The following is a 21349-nucleotide window of genomic DNA, read 5'->3' as shown; positions in this document are numbered from 1 at the left end:
CGATTTGCAAAAAAAGATTTTTGGTATAATCAATGAAGATATCCCATCATCTAGCATTTCCGCCACCAACCGAGTTAAAGCAGAATTGATGATTGAAGATATGTATGGAAGAAGTCCTAGTAGAGTTTAGGGAAAATTTTATGCTTGTTTGGACACATTTTTATGTGTTAAAATTGTTTTTTTGATAATACCATGGTGAACTGAGAGGCATTACTTGGAACGAGTATGAGTAGTTGTGAAAGGTAATAGAGGCCTAAAATTTAAGACTTTCACAACTACTCATACTCGTTCCAAGTAATGCCTCTCAGTTCACCATGGTATTATCACAAAAACAATTTTAACACATAAAAATGTGTCCAAACAAGCATAAAATTTTCCCTAGACTCTACTAGGACTTCTTCCATGCGTATCTTCAGTTATCAATTCTGCTTCAACTCGGTTGGCGGCAGAAATGCTAGATTATGGGATATCTTCATTCATTATACCAAAAATCTTTCTTTCTGCAAATCGAAAATGTACTTCTCCCATTCTAGACGTAATATTTATTAGACGCATTCTAAAGGCAAGATACCTCTCTTATTATATCTTCCGATAGGTATCATTCACTATCATCAACGTTCTTGTTTCCTCTATTTTCTTAGTCTGGTATGACTCCTTATCATGACGTTCCATACACCGTAATAGCTGCTCTAGATGAGAAATTAAGATAGAGAAGGTTTAGACGCGTAATCCTCCTTATTACTCCGAAAAGTTACATGTCAGTTCTAATATCGTAGTTAAACGTTTAGAAATCTAAACACATAAAATTTCCAGATCTGTCGGCAATAGACCATAGATCTGATCAAATGATAGCATCATAAAGCATATAAGGCATCTATAACATAAATCATTTAGCACATAAAAGCAATTTAGGCATCTTCCCTAAATAAGCTATTGCTCGTGTCTATTCAGGCATACTTCCTAAATATAGTAGACACCCATCTCACAATCATTTCTTAGCATTCTAATTTTAAGTCTAGAAATTTCCAAAAATTCCTAGTTCGCTTAAACTAATGCTCTGATACCAACTGTGACATCCCCAATTTCACGGCCAGAAAAGACCGATTTGTTTATGATTATTTAAAAATCATAGTATCCTTTTTAAAGAATAATATTGCTGAATTTATTCCCAGAAAACAAGATAATGGTATTATCAAAGCATTTCCGAAGAAATGTATTCTATTTATTTTAAAACATTTGGATGTCATCGTCAATATGAAAACATAAGCATAAAGAAATATTGCAATCCTTATAGTAATTAAAATAGTAGCCTAATACTCCTTGAATCTCTTAGCATAATGTATCTATCATACTGCTACCTGTGATACAATAAACTGAGTTGGTCAGGTTGGGAAACCTGGTGAGTACATAAGGATTTCAATCCCATAATGTTATATCATATATATATATATATATATATATATATATATATATATATATATATATATATATATATTAGAACTCACAATATATACAATTTCACCTCATATAAGGAATTTTACCCCACCCCATCGATCCTCACAACAACACGATCCATACTCTCGGATCTGAAATTAACAACTTTACCTAATCCATACTCCTAGATCAGGTATGAACGACTACATCTAATCCATTCTCTCGAATCAATGACAAATGACTATGCCCACTCCATACTATCAGACTAGGGATGAATGACTATGTCTAATCCATGCTCTCGGATTAATGACAAATGACTATGCCCTCTCCATACTGTCGGACTAAGGACGAATAACTATGTTTAACCCATGCTTTTGGATCAATGACAAATTTTAAAGTTTCTACCCTTTGTGTATATCTCACCCGTACTCATAATGAGATACTATCCGATATTCATCTTAATTAATTTAGGTTTATTTTGTATCCTAAATCATCATATATTATCAGATATACTCTTTACACGTATTTCAGGCAATATCAAGTATTTCTCACATAAACATATATTTAATACTTTAATTTATACTTTTATTAAAATCATGTTCATGAAGGGACTATGCACTCACTTGCTAAAGTGATAACTCGAAATTCGGGCAGCGCTTCGCTTCTAACACTTGTCTTTTCCGTTGACGAAACCTAGTATTATTATCACTAAGTTTTAGTCTAATATTTATTGCGACTAATTATTAGTCTAGATTCATCATTAACTCAAAGTCCACTTTCATGATTTATCAAGTAAGGAACAACCAGGTAGGATCATATCGGAGGTAGGGTTCGTTTGGTATACGAAGTATACTGTTTGGATATCCCACTTTAAACACCTCACTAAATCACAGCCTAGACATCATCCTCGTAAGTAGATCAATCTGTATAACGAATTGGAATCATTGATAAATCTTGTTTATAGGTTCATAATAACGATAATGAGCTTAAACATAAGTCATATTTAAAGTATTGTAAGCATAACTCACTTACAAGGGGGTTTAGCAAGGTATCGGGCTCTGCGCGGGCAGAACATCTGAGCCAAATGCTCTTTTTCTCGGGTCCTTCTGACGCTCCGGGACTCACTACTAACACCTAGGAGGTGCTAGGGAAAGGCTTAGAGGGTTTGGGGGTGTTTGGGAGAGAATGGGTGAGAAAGGTGTGAAGAATGGAGTGATTTGTGCCTCTTATTTATAGGTTGTGAATATGCAGAACGCAAGGTGTTTCCTAGCTGAACGTTGGGCGTTCGTTGGCCATGTTTCACCATCTGGTGGAAAGGCGTGGGGAAGAAGCAGTGGCTCAAATCGAGCCACATGTCACTCGCTGGTTACTCCAAAAACTAATTATCTTCTAAAATCCGTAACTTTCGCATACGAGTTCCGTTTTTGACGTTCTTTATTTCCACGCGTAGGTATCGACGGGATCTACAACTTTCGTTTAGACTCTGTCGTCAGACTTTATTTTTAAATTTATATTTTAATAGGCTTAGACAGTTAAAGTGCACAAGCCAGAAATTAGGGTTTGCATCTGGGTTCACTACGCCCAGCGTACCCCTGAGTACGCCCAGCGTACTTGGTCAAGTCCACGTCCAAATTAAGCACGCGAGTATCCGCGGCGTACACCCCAGTACGGCCAGCGTACTCACTAATTCAACATACAACTCAAGGGACTAATCTTGCCAACTTCCAAAATAGAAGGGCCATAAAGCTTACCTGGATTTTAGGCTGTTACAATTCTCCCCCACTAGAACCAGACTTCGCCCTCGAAGTCTCATGCTGCGAACAACTCTGGATGTTGCTCCCGCATCTCCGACTTCGGCTCCCAGGTCAGCTCGGACCCCTTCCGATGTTGCCACTGGACCTGAACCAGGGGCACTTCCTTGTTCCCTAGAACCTTGATCCTCCGATCCAAAATCGCAATCAGCTTCTCGGCATAATTCAAACTTGCGTCCACCTGGATGTCCTCCAACGGCACCACTGCCGACGCAATACACTTCCTCAGCTGCGACACGTGGAAGGTATCATGAATCTGGTCCAATTCCGTAGGTAGCTCTTGGCGATATGCTACCTTGCCCACCCTCGCGATCACCCTAAACGGCCCAATATACCGGGGCCCCAGCTTGCCCCTCTTCCTAAATCGGATCACTCCTTTCCAAGGAGATATCTTCAGGAGTACGAAATCACCGACCTGGAACTCGAGCTCAGATCGTCGCCTATCCGCATAACTCTTCTGATGACTCTGAGCGGTCAACAACCTATGCCTGACCTGCTGGATCTGCTCTATCGTCTGAAGCACTATCTCCGTACTACCCATCACGTGTTGCCCCACCTCACCCTAGCAAATAGGGGTACGAAACCTCCTCCCATACAACAGCTCAAAGGGTGGCATACCGATGCTCGAATGATGGTTGTTGTTGTAGGAAAACTCCGCCAAGGGAAAATATGTGTCCCAGCTCCTGCCGAAATCCAACACACATGCTCGGAGCATGTCCTCGAGCGTCTGAATCGTCCGCTCACTTTGCCCGTCAGTCTGTGGGTGGTATGCGGTACTAAAATGCAGCCTCGTACCCAACTCCTCATGAAATTTCTTCCAGAATCTGGAAGTGAAACGCACATCTCGGTCTGACACGATCGAGATGGGTACTCCATGCCGCGATACCACCTCCCTCACGTATAGCTTTGCCAATCTTTCCGCAGAAGAACTCCCACTAATAGCGAGAAAGTGGGCACTCTTCGTCAATCGGTCCACTATCACCCAAATCGCGTCGACACCCCTTGCCGTTCTCGGCAATTTGGTGATGAAATCCATGGATATTTGCTCCCACTTCCACTCCGGAATCTCAAGTGGCTTCAACTTACCATGCGGTTTCTGGTGCTCGGCCTTAACCCTACGACAGGTTAGGCATCTCTCAACGAACCACTCCACATCCCTCTTCATACGGGGCCACCAATACTCCCTCTTCAGATCCAGATACATCTTAGTGGCCCCGGGATGGATCGAAAACTTTGATCGGTGCGCCTCCTCCATCAAGATAGTACACGTCCCGCCCACAAATGGTACCCAATTCCGACCCTGAAAGGTCATAAGCCCTCGGCTATCGATAACAAACCCTGACACCTGCCCGATAACTCGCTCTCTCTTACGGTTCTCCGGTCTCACTGCCTCGGCCTGGGCCCCTCTGATGGTATCCAATATCGGAGTCATCACCGTCAACCTCATACAAATATCTCGCATCGGGGCACCCTCTTCTCTACGACTCAGGGCGTCAGCTACCATATTAGCCTTGCTCGGTGGTACAAGATCTCGCAATCATAATCCTTTACCACAGCCAGCCATCTCCTCTGCCGCATGTTCAGATTGGTCTGATCCATCAAATACTTCAAGCTCTTGTGGTCCGTGTATATCGTACACCGAACCCCATATAGATAGTGACGCCAGATCTTGAGGGCGAACACCACAGCCCCCAACTCCAGATCGTGGATGGGATATCTCGTCTCATGAGGCTTTAACTGCCTCGATGCATACGCGATCACATGCCCTCTCTGCATCAACACTGCTCCCAACCCCGATATCGATGCATCACAGTACACTACGAAATCCTCCATCCCTTCCGGTAGTGCGAGCACAGGAGATTCGCACAATCTCTGGCGAAGGGTCTGAAAAGAGGTCTGCTGCTCTGGACCCCATGAGAAAGTAACACCCTTCCGGGTCAACTTGGTAAGTGGCACGGCGATCTTGGAGAAATCTCTAATAAATCTCCGATAGTAGCCTGCCAGCCCTAAGAAGCTCCTGATCTCCGTAGGTGACCTCGGCACCTCCCAACTCATCACAGCCTCGATCTTGGCTGGGTCAACCAATATCCCATTCTGGTTAACGAGATGCCCTAAGAACTGGACCTCCCGTAACCAAAAACCGCACTTGGAGAATTTGGCGAAAAGCCTCTTCGATCTCAGAACTCCGAGGAGCTCCCTCAAATGTTCCTCATGCTGCTCTCTGGTCCTCGAATACACCAGGATGTCATCAATGAATACAATTACCGAACGATCCAACATCGACCTACACACCCTGTTCATGAGATCCATGAACGCCGCTGGTGCATTGGTGAGCCCGAATGGCATCACCACGAACTTGTAATGCCCGTAACGAGTCCTAAATGCCGTCTTCTGGATATCCTCATCCCGAACTCTCATCTGGTGATATCCCGACCTCAAGTCTATCTTGGAGAACCAAGACGCCCCCTGCAACTGATCGAATAGATCGTCGATCCTCGGTAACGGATAACGGTTCTTGACCGTCAACTTGTTCAACTCCCGGTAATCAATGCACATCCGGTGTGAACCATCCTTTTTCTTGACAAAAAGGATCGGCGCTCCCCAGGGAGAGCTACTGGGACGGATGAACCCTTTCCCCAACAGCTCTTGCAGCTGTGAGGATAACTCCTACATCTCTGGCGGTCCTAGCCGATATGGCGCCTTAGCGATAGGCGCAGCCTTGGGAATCAAATCGATACGAAACTCCACATGCCTCTCGGGAGGCACACCCGGCAACTCCTCGGGGAACACGTCCGGGAACTCACGCACTATCGGCACATCATCCACTGAACTTGGCCTCCCAGCGGCCTCTCGTACATCCGTCACATAGGCTACGAACCCTTTGCAGCCCTGTTGCAAACTCCGCCTTGCTCTGGCAGCCGAACAGAATATTGAACCACCACGAGTCCCCTCGCCATAAACTGTCAGCACTCCCCCACTAGGATCTCGGATTGTCACCAATTAACGCTCGCAATCTATGACAGCCCCGAAACGGCTCAACCAATCCATGCCTACTATAACACAAACATCCCTCATAGCAATCAGAATCAAATCAATCGGAAACTCCACCCCGAAGATCTCCAGCACGCATCCACGTATTACCTCGGTAGCACATACCTCACGCTCATCTGCTATGGAAACCCGCAGAGGTCGACTCAACGTCTCTCTCGGAATACTAATGTGTCGACTAAAAGTCACAGATATGAAAGACCGACTCGCACCCGAGTCGAACAACACTAATGCAGGTACAAAACTCACAAGAAAAGTACCTACGCATAACATATAGCAATTACATTAGCATAAACTCAACATAAATAGATAAATATTACATACCCGCCACGACGTCAGGCGCTGCGTGGACCTCCTCTGCAATCAACTGGAAGGCTCTCCCCCTAGCCTTCGGTGCTTCGGCCTTCACTGGCTGGGTCTCAGTAGCTCGAACCGCAGGTGCAGATCCCTGAGCTGACCTCTGAAGCTGGGGGCACTCGGCCTTCCGATGGCCGGTTTGGTTGCAATGAAAGCAAACCGAGAACCCCTTAGGACAATCCCTCGCGAAATGTCCTTCCTTCCCACACTTGTAGCATACCCCAGTCTTGCACGACCCATCATGGCTCTTGCCGCACTTCCCACAAGTGCGGCCCCTCGAACTACCCGACCTTGAATCAGCGGGCTTTGTGCGCTTGGCGGCCGGCTATGACTGTGCCGGTCGCCGATCACCCCTCTGAGACTCGGTCTCCTCCCTCGCCTGTGTCTCAAGTTCAATCTCCCTCTTCCGGGCATTTGCCTGGAGCTCGGCAAATGTCTGATAAGTCGAGTTCGCTACGAACTCACGGATGTCCCTCCTCAGTATACTCAGATACCGGCTCATGCGAGCCTGCTCAGTGGACACCAGTTTCGGGCAAAACAGCGCCCGCTCATGAAACATCCTCGTAATCAGTGTCACCGACTCAGTCCCCTGCTTGAGGGTCAAAACTCCTGAGCTAAACATTCCCTCTCCACCTGGGGAACATACTCGTCACGAAACATCGCAGTAAACCTCTCCCAGGTCACTTCAGTCAGCTCAGCTATCGAATAGCTCGCGGTTACAAACTTCCACCAGTCCTTCGCCCCCAAGCGAAGCTGGTTGAGTGCGAACCGCACCCTCAAGTGCTCCGGACACGAGCACGTATAAAAACACCCCTCTATGTCTGAGATCCACCTCATAGCGGCGATCGGATCCTGTGTACCATCGAACTCTGGTGGTTTCGTGTTGCTGAACTCTCGGTACAACAACGAATCACCACCCTGGGGTCTCGCAGCAACAACAGCAACATCAATCAAGGCAGTGTAACGCTCGTCAAACGTCTCGATCAGTGTGGTCTTAATAGACCCAAACAACTCCGGAATCTCGGCACTGATGGCAGCAGCCACCTCCTCATGGATGATCCGACGGATCTCCTCATCACTCACCCCACTGCTCCCGGCGGTATGGCATGTCCCGACCATGATCAACCTCTGAAATATAACATAAGAAATATTAGGGACACTCTCGAGTATACTCACACTCGATAACTCAATCATCCTCAACTTCTGGTACCCCAAGGATTCTTACTTGGACTTCGCACCAATCCGGTGTTTTCAATAGTATGGGCCCAATACTATCGTCCACATCGAATCAAAATACAACCCAAGTCCTCCTCCTAGGATCCCAAGTCGTAAATACTCTACTCTCGCTATGCACTGTCTACCCTCAGTAGACCTCTCATGAGCTCCTCACTGCTACCTACCCACTCTCAAAGTATCTCATAGCAGCAGTAATCTCCTAGGCTAAGGCATCACAAATCAGGCCACTCTGAGTACCTAGCCTCTCTAACATGCATAACATAATATATCATAACTCATGACATATAATGTAAGGGTATTTTGGGGATTCACCGTTCGGGCGCTAGCTGACCGTACACACCATCCACTCTGCTTGTTTCCAAAACTTCTTTTTTCTTTTTAGAAAATTTGCAGTTTTGGTTGTAAAATTTCTCAAATCCTCGGTTTGAGTTCAAATACGCCCGAAGGTGCATCCGAATCCCTCAAACCAAGGCTCTGATACCAAATTGTAACAACGTAAAATTTCCAATTTAATTTTTCATTTTTAAACCACAAATTGTATATCATATCATAATCTCAAATCCAAAACAACAGTGTTTTCAAAACAAATCCCAAGATCTCTCTAATGTGAACTCCATCGGTGTGGGTGTGTACGAGTCAAGCCGTCGCCTTCCCATGGTCCTCGCTGGTACCTGAGACATCAAACATAACAACTGTAAGCATAAATGCTTAGTGAGTTCCCTAAAATACCACATACCACAAATACACCACTCGAGGCTAAACCTGACCCTCTGGTCAAGATGTCTCAACGGGACCCTCCAGTCCCGTAGCTCGTCGGACCCTCCGGTCTGGTCATAGCTCATTGGGCCCTCTGGCCCGGTCTGAAACGTTGGACCCTCCGGTCCGGTATATATAATCATACATCATACAAATAACACATAGCATGTAATCTCTAATATAACACATAATCTCATACATAGCACATAAGACCCTCCGGTCAACTCAGAATACCACTCAACGTAACGTATAGTGAGAAGACTCACCTCGCGTAACTCGGTAACTCGGAAAACCTCGAACTCGGTGAATAGGACCTAGCCTCCGCCTAATCATATGAAATATAGACTCGTCATCAACATAATTTCCCAAGGCTAGACCAAACTCTCTAAACACTCTTAGGAAGGGTAAAAGACCATTTTACCCCCTGCTTGGCTCAAATACACTAGAGTTGACCAAACCCTTAAAGTCAACAAAAGTCAACCCTCTCCGGGTTACGTTGCGTGTACCAACATGTACGCTGGGCGTACCCATAGCTTCCACAGAATCGGGGTACGCGACACTTTACGCCGCACGTACTGGGATTATGCCTAGCGTAACACCCAGTTCCCTTATCCCATTCATTCAGACCTTAATCTGTTAAGACTTTCGTCCAAACTCCAAATCCGCCTCCTTTTATACGACTTAACCCATAAAGTCGAGACCTTTATGCCTTTGCATGGCTGTAGAGGTCACTTTGTGCTCAAAACACCATTTCTCTCTCCATAATGGGACTATAACTCATGCATGACACTAGATCCACGACCAAGACTAGATTTTTATGAATCATTAACATCAAACACACTAGAAGAGGCCAGATCCATGCTCATGGAGACTATTTGCACACAAAGTCTCAAACTTTGGACCCAAAAACCCTAAAATGGTCCCAAAAAGCAAAACTTAAGAAGAACAAGGAAAGCTCTGAGCTTTTTACCTCAAAAGAGATCTCCAACCACTGTAGAGCACGGATCTACACTTGTTCTTCCACTTCTAGCACCAACAATGGCTCCTCCTTCCCTTCTTCAACTTGAAAAGTTAGCTCCAAGCTCAAAACATACACACACTGGCTAAGGCACGGATCTCAGCTCTCAAGGGACTCACTCAAGGAATATGGTGGCTAGGGCAAAGGGCCGCATTTTCCTTTTATAGTGCACAAGCCAGAAATTAGGGTTTGCATCTGGGTTCACTACGCCCAGCGTACCCCTGAGTACGCCTAACGTACTCGGTCAAGGCCGCGTCCAAATTAAGCACGTGAGTACGCACAACGTACACCCCAGTACGCCCAGCGTACTCACCAATTCAACATACAACTCAAAGGACTAATCTTGCCAACTTCCAAAATAGAAGGGCCATAAAGCTTACCTGGATTTTGGGCTGTTACACTTACCCTTCGGGTGGGAGAAGATTGAGTTACTTTTGGAGTTGATCGAGCCATGAAGCACTCTAAGTTTAGTGATGACACGGCCTTCTCGGTAGACATTTTGGAAGAATGGAAAGAAGACAAGTCAAACGAATCCACCGTTGCTTTTGAAGATGACTTTGATGCTGAAAGAGACCTAAAGGAGATATAAAGATTACTTGAAGAAAGTGAATACGAAGAATTAATAATCGACAAGTTTGGTTTCTGGACTCGACGTGTTCAGTGTTCAAACTCGAATTTAGAGCTGAAAACTTTGCCAGAGCACTTAGAATATGCATTTTTAGAAGATGGTGATCAAAAACCTATGATCATAGCCTATGATCTTAAACAAACCAAAAAAGAAGAGCTAGTGAAATTTTTGAAGAAAAGAAAGAATGTCATCACATGGAAAATTACCAACATAAAAGGAATAAGCCCTTCTTATTGCTCTTACAAGATCAAAATTGAAGAAGGTGCGAAGCCGGTAGTGCAACATCAAAGGCGGTTGAACCCAAACATGTATGAGGTGGTTAAGAAGGAGGTTATCAAGCTCTTAGATGCTAGGATCATATATTCGATTTCCAATACTCCATGGGTTAGTCCAGTTCAAGTAGTGCCAAAGGAAGGAGGGATGAAAGTCGTGACGAACGAAAAGAACGAACTCATACCTACATGAACGATAACCGGTTGGCAGGTGTGCATCGATTATCGAAAGCTAAATGATGCCACATACCAAAGGGATTCTAGCCCAGCGGTATCAGGTGGTGCCCTCCTTCTTTAAGGTCGAGGATTCAAGTCCCGTCGTGGACATAGGTGGAATTAGGTGTTAGTTTAGGAATAGATTAGTATATTTGTATTTGTCGGCTCAAAAAAAAATGATGCCACTTGCAAAGACCACTTCCCACTTCCTTTTATTGATCAAATGCTTGAGCGATTATCTGGCCATTGCTAATATTGTTTTTTAGATGGATTTTCAAGTTATTTCCATATTCCTATTGACCCAAATGATCAAGAGAAGACGACTTTCACTTGTCCAAGTGGAACATTCACATATCGACGCATGCATTTTGGGTTATGCAATGCGTCGATGACCTTTCAACGATGCATGACGACAATATTCCATGACATGGTGGAAAAATTCATGGAAGTATTTATGGATGATTTTTTCCGTATTTTTCTCTTCTTTCAATGATTGTCTTACTAACCTTGATTTGATGCTTGCTAGGCGCGAAAAAACCAATTTAGTCTTCAATTGGGAAAAATGTCATTTCATGGTGAAGGAGGGCATTGTTTTAGGCCATAAAGTATCCAAAGCAGGGATCGAGGTGGATCGAGAAAAGATTGACACCATTGCTAAATTACCCCCACCAACTAATGTGAAGGGCGTTAGAAGTTTTTTAGGTCATGCGGGTTTTTACCACCGTTTTATTAAAGATTTTTCTAAAGTAACTAGACCTTTAACTCAACTACTTTTGAAAGATGCACCTTTTATTTTTTCTAAAGAATGTTTGGACGCTTTTGAGATTTTGAAAGAAAAATTAACTAATGACTCGATCATTATCGCCCCGAATTGGAACTTGCCTTTTGAGATAATGTGCGATGCAAGTGATTCTGCCTTAGGAGTTGTGCTTGTCAAAGGTTTGATAAGCACTTTCAACCCATCTATTATGCGAGCATGACCTTAAACTCGACCCATGAAAATTACACCACAACCGAGAAGGAATTATTGGTCGTGGTTTATGCCTTTGACAAATTTTGTCCCTACCTTATTTTGTCCAAAACAACTATGTTTACTAACCATTCTGCTATCAAGTATTTGTCTGCCAAGCAGGATGCGAAGCATAGATTGATCTGGTGGGTGCTTTTACTTCAAGAATTTGACATCGAGATCAAGGACAAGAAAGGGATGGAGAATGTGGTAGCTGACCATCTATCAAGACTGGAAAATCCAGAGAGGCTCGACATGGACAACAAGGGTGTTGGAGATAGCTTTCCCAAGGAATACTTGATGATGATTATGGGAGAAGAAACTTGGTATGCCGACATTGCAAACTTCTTGGCAGGAAACTTTCTTCTAAAATGGCTCACTCACCAGTAGAAGAATAAGCTCTTTTCAGAAATTATATATTATTTTTGGGATGAGCCCTATCTTTTTAGGAGTTGTGCAGATGGTATCATTAGAAGATGTGTATTTGGAAAGGAAATTCGTGACATTCTAGAGCATTGCCTCAATGGGCCAGCAGGAGGACATCATGGGGTTCAATATACGACCAAGAAGGTTTTTGATGCAGGGTTTTATTGGCCAACAATCTTCAAGGATGTTGCTACCTATGTCAGAGAGTGCGATGCTTGCCAAAGGTTGGGTAATATTTTTGCAAGGAATGAGATGCCACAAAGGAACATTCAAGTGTGTGAAGTACTTGATGTGTGGCGTGTGGATTTCATGGGACCATTCCCATAATCTAGAGGACACAAATACATACTTGTGGCGGTGGACTATGTATCAAAGTGGCCAGAAGCGCAAGCATTACCAACAAATGATGCAAGGGTAGTGGTGAAGTTTCTAAAAAGGTTATTCTCTACGTTGGGAGTTCCAAAGGAATTGATAAGTGATAGGGGAACCCATTTTGCTAATGATCAACTAACAAAAGTGTAGTAAAGATATGGTGTACGCAATAGGTTTTCAACACCATACCATCCACAAACAAATGGGAAAACTGAGATTACAAATAGAGCACTCAAAAGAATCTTGGAAAGATCGGTGGATAGCAATAGGAAAGATTGGGCGGATAAATTAGATGATGCACTTTGGGCATTCCGGACTGCATTCAAGACACCCATTGGAACACACCCTATAGGTTAGTCTATGGTAAAAACCGTCATCTACCGGTGGATCTTGAGCATACGGCTTATTGGGCTTTGAACACATGCAGCTATGAGAAAAGAGAGTTACATGAAAATGTACTTTTGCAAATGAATGTCTTAGAGGAATTGAGAAATGAGTCTTACACTAACTCGTTGATCTATAAGGACAAAAAAAGGTGGCATGATGCAAGGTAGAAAGGTAATAAGGAATTTGAAGCAAACTAGAAAGTTCTTTTGTACAATTCAAGACTAAAGCTCTTTCCGGGAAAATTGGGCATTTGTTGGTCCGGGCCTTTTACAATTAAGCATGTCTCTCCATACGGGGTGATTAAGTTATGGAACAAGGATGGGTCAAGTTTCAAGGTTAATGCGCATAGGGTTAAGCGATATGAAGAATGAATACCAAGTGAAGAAAGAATTGAAGAAGGATTGGATTTGGAGAAAACCGATGCAACGTAGGGCGGGAAGGAGTCCAACTAAAGACTCCTAAAAAGAAGCGCTTATGGGAAGCAACCCGTTGTTTGAGTTTGCTTTCTTTTACCTTTCCTTTTCTTTTCATTTTTAGTCTTTTATTTTCCTTTTTTGTGTGTTTTATTAGGATTTTCACTTTAAGTCTTCTGATTTGCTTAAAATGATTGCTTGAGGACAAGCAATGTTTGAGTATGGGGTGTGGTGTGGTGAAATTTATTTAAAGATAAACAATTTTTTTTTCAAACACAGTCAAAAACTCGCCGAGTTCCATTCTGCTACTCGACAAGTTCGTTTCAAAAATCACGACATTTCGTCAAAACTCACTTTTACTCGATGAGATTAGGACCCCCCCCCCCCCCCAACTCGATGAGGACATTTTATCTACCGAAAATAAAAAAAAATTGGTTTTTAACTCGGTCAAATAGGGTTTTTACCCTAAAAAGTATAGTTCATCAAGCTTCAGCCGTCACCACCTTGCACTCGACGAGCTTTCTCTCTCAAGCAAGAATCTTTCAATCTTCCCAGGTTTCACTAAAATTTTGCAGCAATGGTTAGATTTTTCACTCCTAAATCTAATAAAGTTTCGATTTTTAAGTGTTTGATGGTTGCATTTTGTGAAAAATCCCCAATTGTAACTTTGGTATGAAAACTAGGGTTCTAATTTTTACCAAATCCGGATGTTTTGACTAGCCTCTCGATCAAAGTGGTCTTAATAGACCCAAACATCTTCGGAATAGCCTCTCATATGGCTGCGGACACCTCGTCATGAATCATCCTGCGAATCTCATCATTGCTAACTCCACTGCTTTCTGGGGTATGGCGTGTACCCACCATGATGTCTCTAAAACACAACAAAAATATCAGAGACTCGCTCAAGCATACTTACACTCGACTACTCGTCCATACTTGCTCCTTAGCATCCTAAGGATTCTTACTTGGGTTGCATACAGACCGGGTGCTTTCAGTAGTACGGGTCCAATACTGTTGGATTAGTGTCTAAGCCCGTAACTATATTTGGTATGTATTTGACTCGGTTGTGCATGGTCCTTTTGGGTTCCAAAGCAACTTGATAGGATGATTTATGGAGAAAAAGGAATAATTATGATTTATTAATATATTATATGAATAATATATTAAAGGAGAAATCATATTGTTTAATTAATATTAGTCAATAATTTATTAAGAAATAGTTTTGTGACTAAAAGACATTAATTAAACTTAGGGGACTGGAATTGTATTTATCAGATTATTACAATTGGGCTATGGATCACCTTGGAACATAGGTTGGATGAATTCTATGGGAATCCCATAAATAAATCGTCCAAGGGGTGTTCTAAAGGGAGTCCATGGGCTGCTTAGGGCCTAAGCACTCAAATTAGGGTTTCCTAGTTTAAAACCCTAATAGCCTACCTATATAAGGAACCCCTAAGGCCCCAAAAACGTGTCTAACACTTCTAAGAGAACCCTAGATGTTTTTGGTGCCAACTCCTCATTCTCATAAGTCATTCTCTTGATTATGGTGTTTGTAAGCCATTAGAGGAGTGACATTTGTGACTTTAAGCTCCAAGACAAGAAGATTCAAGCCATTATCAAAGAGATAATCATCTAGATCTGTTCTTATATGATATTTTCGAAGTTCACATGCTAGATTAGGGTTCTTGAGTCTTGGATGAATTGCATGTACAATAGAGAAACCTAGATCCAAGCTTTAGGGTTTGCATTAGCATATAGGATGTTCTTTTGTTCAAAACCCATCAGTGGTATCAGAGCCATGATTGGTTTCTGTTGTATATGATGCAATGCTTGTTTATCTGCTGAATATCAAGTTTCTGGCCTCTACCGACCCGACTCGGTGAGTCAGTATCTGGACTCGGCGAGTCCAGGGAGTGACTCGGCGAGTCTGGCTGTCAGACAGACGGATTTTCGGATTTTTTTTGCCTATTTTGACTTAGGATAATTGCCATAATTGTTTCAAATTAGTAAAATACGAAATTTATTGATTCATTATGATTATCTTTGTCAAAATATAAGATTTTTGTCATCTAATTAGATAATTGTTACCTTATGTGATAAATGGTAAATTATTTGAACTATTTGGTCAATTATCTTGCATGAAATTGGATTAGGTCAAAAACTAGATGATCAACAATTAATTGTTTAATTCTTATTTTATTTTTGATCTTGATAGTTTTGAAATGTTTCAAAACTTGTCCTCAAGTTTTGGAATTTAAATTTTGATTAAAAAGTTTAATTTTGAAGTATTTAAATTCTAAACCCTAATGTTTTGAAAAGTTTCAAAAACTTGTCCTCAAGTTTTGGAGTTTAAATTTTGATTAAAGGTTTAAGTTTGAAAATTTTTAAATTCTAAAACCCTAGTTATTTGAAAAGTTCAAATTACACCCTTATGGTTTTATTAAATTAATTAAGTGTATAATTAAAAGAAAGTTAATAAATCCATAGTGATATGGTTTACATTTAATTAAATTAAAAGTGTAATTTATTAAATTAGACAACCTAGTATTTTATAAGTGTAAAATACACCTTTATACTACATATAACATTAAAAGTCTAATATTATATATGTATAACTTAAACTGCTAGTCTTACCGTTAGTAGGCCTCATTTACGAAGCCAATCTATAAGGGGGGTATAAGGTTATGGCCTATTGATGAGATTAAAACTTAATCTTGAAGATCGATTAGATCTCAAACAGGTAATTAATGATTAAACAGCAAGAACACGAAAATAAAGAACAAGTCAAGAATGAATCAAACGTGTCGAATGATTATAAAACAACCCTCAGAAGAGCTCGATCAAGAACATCAACTGTAGAGGGTTAGTAGGTTTACAAGAACGATAAAGAAAATCAAAGTAATCGTAATTCTCTATCTGTAATCTAGATCGTTAACCTAATATGCATGCAAGCATATACTTATATAATAAACCTAACAGGCTCTCGGTTGGACAGGCCCAAACCGGAGTACAAAACAATTGGACTAACAGTCGAGCCCAATGACGCAATCCTTTAGCGAATCTTCAACCCAACAATCTCCCCCTTTGCGTCAATTGGAGCGAGATCTTCACTTGTTACTTGGGCCAGCAGCGGTAGCAGGTACTTTCTTCTTCACGGTATTAAACAGACGCGAGATAAGAGCCAGTATCGTCTATCTAAACCTGATGTACCATTGGATCATGTCATTGAAGTACTTAACATCATCCGTTGTATTCTCTTTACACCTTTGGATGATTGACAACACATGCTCTAGACAAGCAGTGGTGTAAAGATGTTTGTCAGCTAAAGCAAAGAGACATTTCTGTCCTTCTGCTCTAGTGAACATGACTGAATTGCGTCTCGGGTCGATCTTGCCCATTTTCATTTGATTGAGATCACTGGCCGATCCCACAGGAGCAATCTTCGGTTTCTTCTTGAAGACAGTGGCTACCTCCTGATCCATTAGGGCTACCTCCATGATGTAACAAACTAACATCCTTTTGAGATGGTCTATAATCGGACCATATTCAGCTTCATTCGTCAAGAGGATGTTATGCAAAACGATCCAATCATGAGGATTTAGTTTCGGTAGATCTGCCAGGGATATAAGATGTTCAGATCTTGCAGACCCTCGAATCACCCTGAACCGAACATTAATGAATCTTCCTTCGGTATAAGGCTTCAATACCCGAACATTCACTATCTTCTGGGCGCTCCATGTTTGATACTGAGGACGAGCAGCCTTCAGATAGAATTCGATCAGCTCCCTATCAACCTCAGGGTTCGGATGCGGGACTTCAAAAATATTGGAGAAGGCGTGGAAGATAAACGCCTTTCGAGTCAACGGCATGTCGAACTGCGAATCGACAGAATTATAGCAGTCGAAGGAGATCACCGGCTCGAGCCATAGGATGCTAGGAGTATCTATGGCCTCCTTAATCATTCGCTCCCGAGTCCAGGCAGGGAAGAGAGTCTTCCTGCTCTCAAGGAGATCGTGGGCTTCTTTCTCCTTGCGTTCAACTTCTTCAGCCTCTCGCGCCACACGATTGATATCATCATCAACATTGCGACTGTTTTTACGTTTCAACATGTCCGCAATGGTTTCTTTATCTTCATCTTCATCTTCTTCCTCAGCTATGTTCTTCCCTTTATCCTTCACACCCGAACCCGAAGCTTGACTAGTCGGAGGTGGTTCGGTTGTGCGAGTAGCTTTGGAGGAAGGAGGTGGTTTCGATCCGGACTTCACTTCTCCCCCTTGTTTCGGATCGGACACGAAACTAGGTAAGCCTTCGATTTTGCTGAGAAGGTCCATGGCAGGAGCAAGTTTTTCAGCAAGGGTTCGCCTCACCGAATGATTGAGAATCGGATCGTGTGCTTCTAGGATGTTAGATAGGGTAGCGTGTACATCCGAAACACATGTCTTTATAACCTCCCGTTCGGATCGAAGAGCTTCAAGCTGTTGTTGAGAGTTTGAAAGCTGAGTGCTCTTGACCTTGAGGGCGGTGGTTTTGCTTGCCAGAACGTCCATCAATGAGTTTTCAGCTGCGAGATCCTCTTGAAGCTTAGCGAGGTGCTCATCAATGGAGGCACGAAGGGCCGAGTTGTCATCGCTGATTGATTGGCGAAGTGTAGTGAATGTCTGTAACTCCGTTGAGACGAACTTTGCCAATTGCTGAACGATTGGTTCCAAAGTTGTCTTGGTGGCATCAGCGCTTTCCTGTAAGGACTTCAACAGGGAAGAGGCGTCTGAGAATAGTTTATCGACTTTTGCGGTCGCAGCCTCACAGGCTTTTGTAGAGGCGTCTATGGCGGCTGTGGCTGAAGCTACAGAATCATGCTGAGCCCTGGAGAAGGCTTCAACAATCTTCTTAATAGCGGCTTCAGAGAGAGAGGATTGAGTGTTTGTGGATGACGCAAAAAGCAAATCAACCTTCTCCTTTAGCTCCTTTAGATGTTTCTTTGTCACTGGAGCATCATCCTCTTCGTCACTTTGAACCTGAAACGGACTAAAGTAGACCGAATCGAAGGTCATGTTATCACCGCCAAGGAACGGGTTATCTCCATCAGAGGCATGATCTGGAGATGGTGGGGGTGGTAAAGCTGGGGGTGTGGTGGTTTTTGTAGGTTCAGGTTGGGTGTTGGTTGGGGTAGTTTCGGTTGGTGGTTGAGTGTGGGTAGGTTTGGTTGTATGCTGGGTTTCGGTTTGAGGTGGTTCAGTTACGGGTGGGTTTTCGGTTACAGGTGGTGTTTCGGTTGCACTGGTATGAACCCCCGTATCAGATACGTTGGTTGTAACCTTTGCAGTGGTTGTAGTTGTATCAGTGAAAATGGGTGGTGGTATAGGGAAAGAGGTTGGTGGAATAGTGGTAGTGGGGGTTATAGTGGGAATGGAAGTAGGGATTGTTTGAGTGGGTGAAGGGATGGGTGAATTATGGATTTCCATGTCTGGGGTAGGAGATCGGGGTGGGGTGTTGCCTCTTGGAGGGGTTTCGCCTCTTTGAGAGCCGTCCGAACCCGAACGCTCGCCTTCTGAGTCACTCGAAGAGGAAGGGATGACAAGCTTTCGCTTCGGTTGAGTCTTCCTTCTCTTCGGTTGCGGTGACTGGGCAGGTTTTGTTTGTTTCCTCTTCCGAGGAGAAGGACCTTTAGGAGCTTTGGTCACTTGCTTCCCTTTATCCGCCTTTTTGCCCCTGTTCACCGGTTTGTCAGCATCATGGATGGACTTTAGCATTTCCGGTGTAAGTTGCCTAGGTCTAGTCGCTTTGAACTCCTTAATTGTCCGGATGAGCCTGCTGTCAGAGGGAACATCGCCATACATTGTCTCCAGAATGGAGCCAATGAACGAAAACTTAGATGCATCAGAGACGATGATCTTCGTGGTATGAAAAGTACCGATCGAAGACATCGATGCACCAGCAGCAGTGGGAATATCCAACTTATCCATCGCCCATTTTGTAATGAGAATCCAGAACCGGGCAAACGACACCTCAGAATGTCGTGATGAAGAAGAAAGGCTCTGGATGAGCTGTTGCCAGAGGACCAACCCAAAGTCTAGGTTGACTCCGTTGTAAATTGCATACATAATCGACAGGAACAGTCGACTCGAACCATCGGATCCTGAGCTCCTTTCAGATAAGCCCTTGAAGAGGACTGTGAACATGCCGTTCCACTGTGGCGGCAAGCAGGATTTCTTGAACTTCGCAACGGAGGTGAGCACCTCCGTGTACCCCATGTTGTAGAACATGTTGTAAAGATACCCAACCGGAATTGTCTCCGGATTTATTCTCGATGGGTCAGAAGCCAAACCTAGCAAAGTACCAAATCGTTGTCGAGAAATGGAGGTCTTGTGATCAGCAACCTCGAAGAACACCCGCTCGACTGCTTTGTCGTAATAGGCAGTCGCATACACCTGCGAGAGAATCTCCATGGGCACAGACTCAATCCTGGAGAGAGCTGGAGCGATTTGGGAGTACTTCAGGCACTCGATGATCGGCGACATATAAGAGTCGTATGCCAGAGGATTTAGGTCGATCACCAAGCATTGTTGAGGACGAATAGGAAGGATGTAGGAGGTTGCATGGACGGATGATGATTCTGCCATTGTTGAAGGTAGGAAGAAGAAGATGAACAGGAAAGCTTTAGGGAAGTTTTTGCTCTCTTGGAAATCCGGATGCAGTAAAGAGGTAAATGGGAGTGGAGACTGCCTTTTATAGTGATTGTAAGGAGAGAGAAAAATCTGTTCAAATCTTCTATGGAAATACGAAAAGGTTTCCCGGAATGACAGATGCGTGACAGTTAAGGCATGTGATGATCACGTAGGAAAGAGAGTGTCAGATTCCTAGGAACACGCCGCCCAACAAGCGTCGTTTCAGAACAAACCGTTTCAAATCCTCACGCGCCTTTAAGTGCCAGAGGGGTGTCGCTTGAAATTCGCACACGCGTCCATGATGTCAGTAAAAGAATGGGCGTTTCAAATTCACACGCGCCCCTTTTTACCACCGGTTGAAATTCAATCCTTTTATTTCCCGCCTGAGTCAGCAACCCTTCGTCTTATCTTTTGAATCGCATCTTTTGAATAAATTGCCCACGTGGATGATTTTTTACCACAGCTTGATAATGAACCACCAAAGCAATAATACAGCCTGTAATAATTAGTAACGGAATTTTGGAAAATCAAAGATTTTCGTGCGAAGAGTGTAAAAAGAAAAGAAATAAAGCAACTCTTTTTAGGAATGATTGTGATGTCAATAATGACACGAAACAAATGATCCCGGGCACGAATCTCTTCCTTCAAGGTCAAGAGAGACCTTAAAGTGTTAATGTGGATTCCCGTTGAATTACGATCAAACACTTATTAATAAATGTTGAAAGGCTTCTTTTAATTAGGCTACTTCAGGGTGGCTTTCGCTTTGATGCAACAATTCTAATCTTGAAATAAGAAAGAAAGTGATCAAAGTACTTGTGAGACCGGTGTAGTCTGTTGAACAAGTAGGTAGGAATTAATTTTAAATTGGCTTGGAAAATATAAAATCTCGAAAAAAAAAAAATTAAAAACTGGATCCCAAGGGAAGAAATGTTATGGTATTTAACAATTTCATAGGAATCACACAAAATAAAATTTGAGATTTCATGAAGGTACATTCGTCAATTCTTTAGTGAAAACTTGAGCAAATTAATTGTTCACCGTCAATTCAGATTTGGTGTTGAATTTTGGGTTTCACTCAGCTCGTAGTGGCACAAAACTAAGATCATAAACACAGCTGTTGTGTAACCATAAACCTCAGTGGTAATTTCTGAGAGTCTCAAGGGTTACGTTGATGAAACGAATATAATGGAGAAATGTAATGGAGATGGTGTAAGAAAGTAAAGTACCTCTGCTGCAAAAATAAGGACCAAACAGAAAACTCTTATCTCATGTGAGAAAAGAGTGAGGTAGCTCATGAT

The sequence above is a fragment of the Lactuca sativa genome, chromosome 7, assembly GCF_002870075.4.
Source record: "Lactuca sativa cultivar Salinas chromosome 7, Lsat_Salinas_v11, whole genome shotgun sequence".
NCBI classification, from domain to species: domain Eukaryota; kingdom Viridiplantae; phylum Streptophyta; class Magnoliopsida; order Asterales; family Asteraceae; genus Lactuca; species Lactuca sativa.
Note: the sequence above shows the minus strand (reverse complement) of the source record.